This window comes from Ixodes scapularis, unplaced genomic scaffold (genome assembly GCF_016920785.2).
Source record: "Ixodes scapularis isolate PalLabHiFi unplaced genomic scaffold, ASM1692078v2 ptg001080l_1__unscaffolded, whole genome shotgun sequence".
Lineage (NCBI taxonomy): Eukaryota > Metazoa > Arthropoda > Arachnida > Ixodida > Ixodidae > Ixodes > Ixodes scapularis.
Window position 1 is genome coordinate 38,819 of NW_024610096.1, and position 10,439 is coordinate 49,257.

Consider the following 10,439-nt stretch of genomic DNA (forward strand, 5'->3'; position numbering starts at 1 on the left):
TGTGTGCACTTCTGAAGGTCATGGCTGGCGCACCGTAGAAGGACACTATCACACAAAAGGAACATGTGGAAACACCAGCACAAACGGTTAGAAAGCGTGCATGTCCGTGGAAGAAAGAAGCCTCGATATCCAATTGACTGTTTTATCCTGTTTTCAAATGTTAACAAAAGCTTCAAAGAGAGTTTCAGGCACCGCGGTGTTGCGCGTGGACTTTTTAATTTTCGCCATTTACACCTTTGATTTTGAGGTTTTAGGCAGTCATCATTACCTTTCTTTAACTTTTTCCTGTTCTTCAAGTTCATAAAGATTTTTAGTTAGGCTTTCGTTGCCTAGAGAGTAAGCCACAAAAAACACTGGCCCGCGATTATTAATTTGGGAGCAATATACCCATTAAGCTTAACAAATATTACAAAAGAGGACATTTTATTTTTTACAAAGCTGACGAATTTTAATGATAATAAATTGATATATGTTACGCACGATCCAACAGCCTCCACATAAAAAGAAGAAAAAATATCGGTGAGCTTTTCTGCACATACGCTCAATGGCCGGTGAGTTTTTCTCCGCATCCGCTGGTTTTGCGGTGAGCTTTTCTCCGGTGAGCTTATCTCCGGTGAGCTTTTCTCCGGTGAGCTTTTCTCCGGGATTCAACCGCCGCGCACAACTGCAGAGAGGGAAATTTTTCCATTTCTGCTTTGCGATTACACAACAGAATTGCAACATTTTGCAGGAGAGTGATGCTTTTTTGATTCTTTCTGACGCTATCAACAATATAAAACTACAAGCTGCAAATTATTTCAATGTTAAAAATTTTGCATAGCCCCTTTGAGTGACACGAACGCGCGACAACCACCCATAGTGCGCAATAGTGCCACTTATTGTGTCCTTAAAGCAGTAGGTAAAACTGTCTCCTAGCTGAGGCAGAGATGAATACGCGGAAAACGCGGCTGTTTGTAAGCCCTCAGCACGTAATCTATGAGAGTCACGGCGGGGGCTCACTAACGGCACACTCGATACCGCTAGGAAGGAACTCGATATCACGGCGGAGCGCGTCAGCAGGATAGCAGGGCTTAATCACGTATTGGTGAACCACGCTAACATGCATTAGGCAGCAATCGTCACCACAAAGCTTCCGCAGCTCTGGTCAGCGATTGGACGAGATCATGCCGCAAAAGCTACATATATAAGGTATTCTTGCTTGGTTTTATTTTCTGCAAGAATGCCGCCGCCAGTTACCATCGAAGCAAGAAGACGCATTGTTGAGCTCTCCATACAAGGTGTCTCGCAGCGAGAAATCTGCCAACGTACTGGCAGATCACTAAAAGCGGTAAATTGAATCATCCGTGCATATCGTGATAACGGGCGACTTACTGATGACCAGCGCAGCGGAAGGCCAAGATCAACCGATGAAGAGACTGATCGACTAATCATCGCCTGCATAGTCGCAGATCCTTTCGTCTACGCGAAGGACATCCGTAGTGAACTGAACTTGAACATATCGTGTTCAACCATCCGGCGAAGGCTCAGAGAAGCTGGTCTGAAGAACTGTGTCGCAGCGCAAAAGCCGCACCTCACAGAGCGACAGAGGCGCCTTCGGCTCGAATTTGCCCGGGCTGTGCAAGGATGGACGGTGGACGACTGGCGAGAAGTTATATTCACCGACGAGTCGACCTTCTCAAGCCGGTGGGACCAGCAGCGGCGCGTCCGGCGGCCGTTTAACTGCAGGTAGTAATAATACATAATTTTGTTAAGTGATGGTAACTACAGAATTTTATAGTAACGGAGCACGAGTGCTACAATGGCCCAGTGTTACACATGCAGCGTATACTATTTGTGATATGCCAGCCGACAACCACTATACAGATTTTTAGTTGGATTTATCTAATGCACTACTGTCTATCCCAGGCATCGTAACTTTTTTTAAAGTAAATTTTTACCTCAACTGAAACTTGTCGTGGCGGGTTCGCTGTTTTTACTTAGTGTTCAAACAATTGAAGCATGCATTTTTATTTTTTTTTATTTTGTTTTGCTGAAGGAATATGTATTTCCCCAAGACGTTTAGTCCTCGTGTTTGTTCCAAATTTAAAGACGATCTTTTTATTTATTAAGATGTATGATTAAAACAGCTCTATTTCTGCAGCAATTGATCACAGCGTCTTAGGTAGAATCTGGTTCACCCGTTTTTGTCCTCTTTTCTATTCTTATATTAGGTATATATGGTCCAGTACACCCACAGTGTCCTCTCAAGCGGCCGATGCGCAGTTGGCGTTTGGGGCTCCATGAGCAAAGACGGCCTTGGCCCTCTTGTGCGTATTGAGGGCAGCTTTAACGCACAGTGCTACTGCGAAATCTTTTGACAACGTCTTGGTTCCATATATTCTGGATGGTCCCTTCGAAGACGGCTGCTGTCTGCTGCAGCACGACAGAAGCCCAGTTCACACAGCGCGTTCTGTCAGCGCCCTACTGGAGGACCGTGCAGTCCGCACGCTGCAGTGGCCACCGGTCGGGCCGGACCTGAACCCCATCGAGAGCGTGTGGGGGTGGATGAAAGGCCGCCTTGCAGCACAAAACCTTGGAAGCGCTACGTCGGAGACGCTCTGGAACGCTGTCAAAGAGGAATGGGAGGCGCTTCGTGCACAGCCAGAGTTGGTGGCCTCACTTTATGATTCTATGCCACGCCGTGTGGCAGAAGTGATTCATGCTAACGGAAATATGACGAAGTATTAGCCACCCAAACTGAACCAGCCCCTCTTTTTCCTTCCGTTTTGCTTCTTGTTTTTTCTGGGGAGGGGGGGTTGAATAAATATTTCTTTCTTATTTGGCGTTTTCTTTTTGCTCGTCATTCACCACTTTACCGCACGTGCATGATCACTCAAAAGGAAGCCCAAGGCTGCCTCGAGTACGCGAATACAGGTTCTACAATTCTACGGAATTCAGGAGGAGGTGAATGAAACGGCGGTTTCGATGAGAAAAGCTGTTATTGAGAATCTTTTTGAGGCTCAACTTGGCGTTGCTGTTAACAGCATAGAACGGTTGCATCGTCTGGGAAGAAAGATGACTAACCGGTCTCGTTCAGTCATCATAAAGTTTTTTGATTACAATGAGAAAATGAAACTAATGAAAAACGCTTTCAAGCTAAAAGGCACGCGCATTTCTTTGTCCGAGGACTATTCGCGTAAAGTGCAAACGATAAGAAAGCAGCTGTGGCAGACAGTGAGAGATACCCGGACGCCAGATGACAAGGTTTTTCTTCGCTATGACAAGCTGATCGTGAACGATGACGTTTACGCTTGGGATCAGGAAAAATGCACGAGAATCAAAGTTTCCGCGACGCGCAAACAAGGCCCACAATGACCTGCGGGTTTTCAGAAGTGCCAGCTCAAAGTGTTAAATGTTAATGCAAGAAGTTTGGCCAATAAAGTAGAAGAAGTAGAACATATCCTACTGTTGCACTCTCCGGACATTATGGTTATAACGGAGACATGGCTTCACCTTAACATTGATAATTCTGAACTATGCCCCCCTGGGTACAATATTGTTAGGAAAGACAGGGCTTCTAGGGGAGGCGGTATAGCAATATTTTTTAAGCAATCTTATCAGCTTACACCCGTTTCTATGTCAATTGATTACGAGGTCTTGTTGTGCAAACTCACTTGTCATAATGTTTCTCTGATGGTCTGCGCAGTTTATAGGCCACCAAATACCCCCGTTAGTATGATTATCGACCTCAATACCTATCTGCTCCAACATGTTAAGTGTTCCACTAATTTTATACTACTTGGTGACTTCAACTTACCATGCATCGACTGGGATACCCTTTCCGCACACAGCCAGGATCGCGCTAATGGGGAAGCCTTAATTGACTTGGCGTTTTCTCTTAACTTGACACAAATAATTAACAGCCCCACTAGGTTTGAGTCGCTACTGGACTTGGTCTTTTTATCTGATAACCTGGGTTCAAAAGAATACAGTTTTGAAGTGGTAGAGGGTATCTCAGATCATGACATGGTACATGTGTCAATTTCTTTAGGCCAAACACCTAGATCCCGCACTACAGTAGTTTCAATTCCCGATTTCAACCGAGCTGACGATGTTTCTATAATAGAATTTTTGGAGTTGTCTCTTGGCACATTTGAAGAATTGTCTATTGAATGTGGTGCAGACGTTGAGGCGTTATGGTTTAGTTTTAAAAATATAGTGAACAAATGTGTGGTGAAATATGTGCCCTATCGAATGAAAAACACTCATGTTCATAACCCTTGGATTGATAGAGATATTTTGCATTTGAAGCGTCGAATTGCCCGAGTGAGGAAGAAAACTAATCGAAATAGGACATCATCATGTCGCCAGCTAATCTCTGGTCTAACCTCAAGCCTTAAAAAAAAGATCCGTACAGCGAAAGAAAAGTTTTTCAATGTGACTTTGCGTTCTTTCATCAAAAGCTCGCCACAAAAATTTTGGCGGTACATCTCACCCAGGGGGAAGTCATTTGTACAAAGTAACCTGTCTGCGAATGAGTTCAACGCTTTCTTTAAATCTGTTTTTACTGATGACGACGGGCTGACCCATGGTTTTTATCCTAGTCTAGTTCCTAAAATTGATGACGTAACTATAACAACCTATTACTAACTAAAGTAGATACAAAGAAAAGTGCGGGCCCTGATATGATACCAAACACATTCCTTAAACGATATGCCAAATGGGTATCGAAGTACTTAGTCATTATGTTCAGAGCTTCTATTGAGCACGCTGCCCTTCCTAGTGATTGGAAAACGGCAAAAGTAATTCCAGTGCACAAAGGCGGCGACTCTAACTTAGCATCTAATTTCAGGCCCATTTCTTTAACAAGTACAACATGCAAATTAATGGAGCACATCATCTTTACACACATCGCAAGTTATTTGGACAAACACAACCTTATATATAAAAAACAGCACGGCTTCAGAAAATCGCTTTCGACCACAACCCAGCTAATTGAACTAACTCACGACTTGGCGGAAACAATTAACGAGCGGGGACAAACTGATGTGGTATTTTTGGATTTCTCAAAGGCATTTGATAAGGTTTCGCACCCAAAACTAATAGTCAAGCTTTCAAATGTACTAAAAAACTCTCAAATAACTGACTGGATCACGGCGTACTTAACAAACAGGACCCAATATGTTCATTACAAAAAAGTTGGCTCCTCCAAACTTCTTGTCACGTCCGGTGTACCTCAGGGGTCTGTACTTGGTCCCCTTTTGTTTTTAGTCTTCATTAATGACATAGCTGATAACATCGACATTCCCCTGCGTTTGTTTGCTGATGATTGCATAATATATAAAAAATAGGTGACCTGGATGATAATTATAAGTTACAGAAAGCACTCGGCGAAATATTTAAATGGTGTACTCAATGGCAAATGAAACTAAATTATGATAAAACAGCTGTTATGACAGTATCATGTCAAAAAAGACCAATTTTATTCAGTTACAATCTCAGCGGTCAATCATTACAACGGGTAAACGAATTCAAATATCTTGGATTAATATTCAATAACAAGCTAAACTGGAACCTGCACCTGGAAACGACCGTCAACAAAGCAAGAGGTACTCTGTTTGAGCTAAGAAGGAGATTAAAATTTGCCGATCCTGATACTAAGCTCATAGCCTACAAAGCATTCGTAAGACCAATTTTAGAGTATGCCTCATCAGTGTGGTCCCCTTACACAAAGGTTGGTATTAACAAACTCGAAAGTATTCAAAAGCAAGCAGCCCGATTTATATATAATAACTTTAACAGGAATACATCCCCCACTCAGTTACTTGCAAGGGCCCAGCTTCAATCATTGGATAAAAGGGCCGACGTCGAAAGGTTAAAAATTTTATATAACATACTAAACGGCAGCATTCACATTGATAGCACCAGTTACTTACAGCCATCATTGTCCGGGTCCTCACGATTAAACCACTCTAGATCTTTAAGGCAATACAGGTTTACAAATGACTGTTACCGGTATTCTTTTTTTCCTCGGGCAATTCGCGGCTGGAATAATCTAAGTAATGATATTGTCAACTTAACCTCTGTTCATGCTTTTATAGCGGCTGTGGAACGCTACGATTAACGTGTTTATTTAATGTTCGCTTGGTGTTGCTGTGTGTACTGTGTTTATGTTGGAACCACTCCTACTCTAGCTCCTTGACTGGAGCTGGTAGTATCCCTAAATAAATAAATAAATAAATAAATAAATAAACAATTCATTCCGGCTGCATCAATATAAGCGACAGTTTTTAAAGCGTCTCCGTGTGGCTGGAAAGATATGCGCGAACAACGCGTGCCGCGGACCACGCGAGCTTGTCCAGAGCGGTGAGCGAGGCTCTCGGAATCTTGCATACTGCTCTGGAATCTTGCAGAGCCTTGGTTCCCGGGGCGGCACCTAGCGCCCATTTATTCGCTCAGGAGCGCATCGCGTTGAAGCGAGCGAACGAGTGGGCCAGCAGATAAGAAAGGACGCGCGTGCGCATTGCGCGGGTCTCGGCACCAGGCGCCGCGCCGTCAGGGAGCGCGGCGATGCAATTCGGTCTAAATTCGGTCGGCGCTCCCGTGTTATCCAGACTTTTGCTCACGACAGTACGTTTATACGAACCAAATTGTCTCCTCATTTGCCATCGTTTCTTGTTTCGTCCCATGGCGGCGAACTTAAGAGATCAGTGGGATATCAAAAGGAGGTGGTAGACGCAGTGTTATTTTTGTCTGCCCGTTTTTCTTTTGAGTATTTGTCCGCTGTTAGCAAGAAAACGCTTACACGCGATTTATTGAAAAGTTTGTTTCCAGACCCGTTGTATAGACGATTGCAAGCTGGGCGACTGGCCGCCGAGTGGCTAGACATTTGTAAACCGCTCCTCAAAATGCGAGGATTTTAATGTACCCTGCAATAAGTGTTGCAGAGCATTTTTTTAAAGTGACATGACCGTTTTTGCATTCCTCCTGCAATAAAGAAACAAAAAATCCTCGTTAGTATAGTGGTCAGTATCCCCGCCTGTCACGCGGGAGACCGGGGTTCGATTCCCCGACGGGGAGCATAATTTTTTTTTTTTTACCCCCACATTTTTTTTTTCCTTTATTGAAAAGTCCAGGTTGCGGTAGAGTTCCCGTCTCTCCTCGTTAGTATAGGATTCTGCTTCTGGCACTCGCCGAGAACGGTCGCAGGATGGCTGGCTCCAGCGGAGCTGCGACAACGGCCCTTGATGGCCGTGGAACTACTGTTTTTCATGCCTCAACGTCAACCGCTGAAGAATACAAGGTTGTTTTGCCTTCGATGCCCACCGGGCCAACTTTTTTGAACTCCGTGATTCTTCACTGCGACCTGAAGGGACGGCCCTACCGCATCGAGGATTTTCGCCAGGAGCTGAAACGGACCGGCGCCTTGCCAGACATCGTCTCGCTCGGCGCCTTCCAGATGAACCATGTGTGGTTAGCAACGCTTCGCACGCCGGAAGCCAAGGAACGCCTCCTCAACGTCAAGGAAATCAAGGTGAAGGGCCTCCGCTGCCTCGTCATTGACCCCTGTACCACCGAGATTCGCCTTCGCATCCACTGGGTGCCGTTCCACGTACCCGACGATGCGGTTCGAAAGCTTTTCGAGCCGTACGGCAAGGTCAAGGAAGTTGGACGTGAGAAGTGGCGCGTCAGCGGTTTTGAGGGCATCGAATCTACCACTCGGTTCGTTCGCATGACCCTGAAGAGCGATGCCACACCCGACGGGATGCCCCACCAGCTCCGTCTTCAAGGTGCGAACACCCTCATCGTCATCCCCGGAAGAGCGCCGGTCTGCCTGCGATGCAAGCGCCCCGGGCACATCAGGCGCGACTGCCGCGTGCCGAAGTGCACGGAGTGCTTCCGCTTCGGCCACGAGAAGGAGGACTGCGTGCGGACGTACGCCGGCGTCACCGGCGCAGTTGAGGCGGACGAGCCATCCCCGTTCATCATGGAGGCGGAGGACGCCGAACTGGCGGCGTGTGGCCTCAACAGCGACGCCCCCCAGACCTCCGAACAACATCAGGAGCAACGCGCCGGGGCCGACGGTAACGACGGCAACGAGCCGGCAACTAGCACCCCGACGGAGGAAGGTGCTGCGCCTTCTCCTGCGGCGACGTCGCCCGAGGCCGTCGTGGCTGCGCCTCCCGCTGTCCTCCCACCCAGCAAGGATGCCGAAGACACCGTCGACATGGACGAGACTGCGGACTCCTCCAAGCGTGGTCGCGACGGGGAGGGCGCCGCCATGACACCGGTCCCGAACCAGGGGTGGAAAACGAGCAAGCGCGGCAGGTACAAGCGTCTACCTGGCAGCCCCGCGGACGGCGGGCCACGCCGCGACAGCCAGTAAGGCGGCAACGCCTGGTTCATGAACTTTCGTGCGGGTTTTCAAGGCAAGTGTCCCGTCATAGCCTTTTTTATGATTTGCACGCTTGAACCGGCCATCACGGTCGCATCGTTAAATGTTCGCGGTTTCAACATGCGGAAGAAACAATATCAAGTACAACGTTTGTTGGAAAGCCAGAAACCCGATTTCTTGGCGATGCAGGAAACCAAGATGGCCGAGGAAGAGCAGGTGACGAATGCACTTAAGCCCTTTTTATCTTCGTACGAAGTTTGTGTTACGCACGCTGTAGGTTTATCGGGTGGTTGCTTTTTGTTCTTAAAAAAATCGTTGGCCTTGTTCGAGTTATCAGTAACTACCGACATGGAAGGTCGTTTTATTTTGTGTGACTTTTTGTTTGCGGCAGTTCATTGGCGGCTTATCTGTGTATATGCCCCCAATACGGTGAAAGACCGAGTTTCCTTTTTTTCTGGCTTGCGCCGTTTTGTAGATTGTAAGAGGACAGTTGTGTTGTGCGGGGATTTTAACTGCGTCGTTCAGGCGATAGACAGGCTGCCGTCTGGGCAGCGCCCCGATAGAAGCGCGACGATATTAAAAGAGTTGCTCGAAGATTTCGATCTGGTAGACGCTGGGAGTGTTAGAAACGAAACGCGGGAGATGCGTTTCACACACTTTCAGGCGTCCTCCCACGCTCGCTTAGACAGGATTTACGTTTCGGCCTCCGTGGCAGCGTTGTTAACAAAGTATCGCGTCACACCAGTGTTTTTCTCCGACCATTGCTTGGTTGCGACAACGATCGGGAATAAGGCGCGGCCGAAGGCGAAGTTTGAGTGGAAGCTTTGGAAGCTGAACACGAAGCTGCTTGACGACGGACATTTTGTTAAGGGCGCCGGTGACATTTTTAAGTCGGGTTTTGAAAACGCTGAAGAGGACATTTTTGAGGCATGGGAGACCGCAAAGCAGGAAGTGAAGATGCTTGCGATAGAGAGGTCGTCTCTTTTGGCCCACGAAGCGCGTCAAGCTGAACGGAGTTTAAACGCCGATCTGCTGGCGCTCTCTAGAGCGGAGTGTGCAAACCCCGGCGTCTGCTTAAAGGATTTGGACAACGTTAAGGAACGCCTAGAACAGCTGCATCGAGAACGTTACCGCGGCGCCGTGGTTCGAGCCCGGGCGGAGAAATACCTCATGGGCGAGCAGCCAACGAAACGAGCCTTAGCAGACGAAAAGCGGTACGCCGTGCGAAACGAGATAGCGGAAATTGAAGTTGACGGCGTTACGCGCACATGTCCACGCAGTATTCAGCAGGCGTTTGTGGCTCACTACAAGCAGCTTTTTGAGAGCCCAGTTCAAGGGAAAGGGGCCCCCGCGTGGGTCAAGCTGCTTGAGGCGCTGCCGCAGTTAGCTGAAGAGGAGGCGGAAAGCCTGTCTCAGCCGATCACTCTTCAAGAGGTCGAACGGGCGATAGACGACCTGCCAAACTCGAAAACGCCGGGACCCGATGGAATAAGTGCCGAGTTTTTCAAGAAATTCAAGGGCGTACTCGCCAGTTTATTGTTACAAGTTTTTGGTAAAGCGTATGAGCGGAAAATGTTACCGCCTTCTTATACGCGAACACATACTGTTTTTATACCAAAAAGTGACGACGTCGCTAAACTACGGCGAATCACTGGTTACCGCCCGATCACCCTGTGTAACGTAGATTACAAAGTTTTTGCAAAGATTTTAGCGCGACGTTTTCAAAGTGTTGCTTGCAAACTTATCGGGGAACACCAAACGTGTGGGATCCAGGGCCGGAGCATCACGACGAACGTGCATGTCGCGCGCAGTGTCTTGGAAGCGTGTGATGCGGGCATGGGCCAAGTAGCCATGCTCCAAATAGACTTGGACAAGGCCTTCGATCGTGTCAGGCACGACGTCCTTTTTGATGTTTTAAATCGTGTGAACGTCGGAGACGTTATTTTGGAAGGTGCCAAAATGGCCTATAAAGATTGCACCACACGTCTCGTCATAAACAAAGAGGTGACCGAGCCGATTTTCGTGCGAACGTCCGTGAGGCAGGGATGTCCCATGTCGCCGCTTT

At 47.4% G+C, this 10,439-nt stretch overlaps 1 non-coding gene across 1 annotated transcript; it reads left to right on the forward strand.

The window, feature by feature from the left end:
• The first annotated feature begins 6,987 nt into the window (after window positions 1-6,987).
• Trnad-guc lies at window positions 6,988-7,059 on the forward strand. Its single transcript has one exon. It is a non-coding gene; the product is annotated as a tRNA-Asp (tRNA).
• The last annotated feature ends 3,380 nt before the right edge of the window (window positions 7,060-10,439 follow it).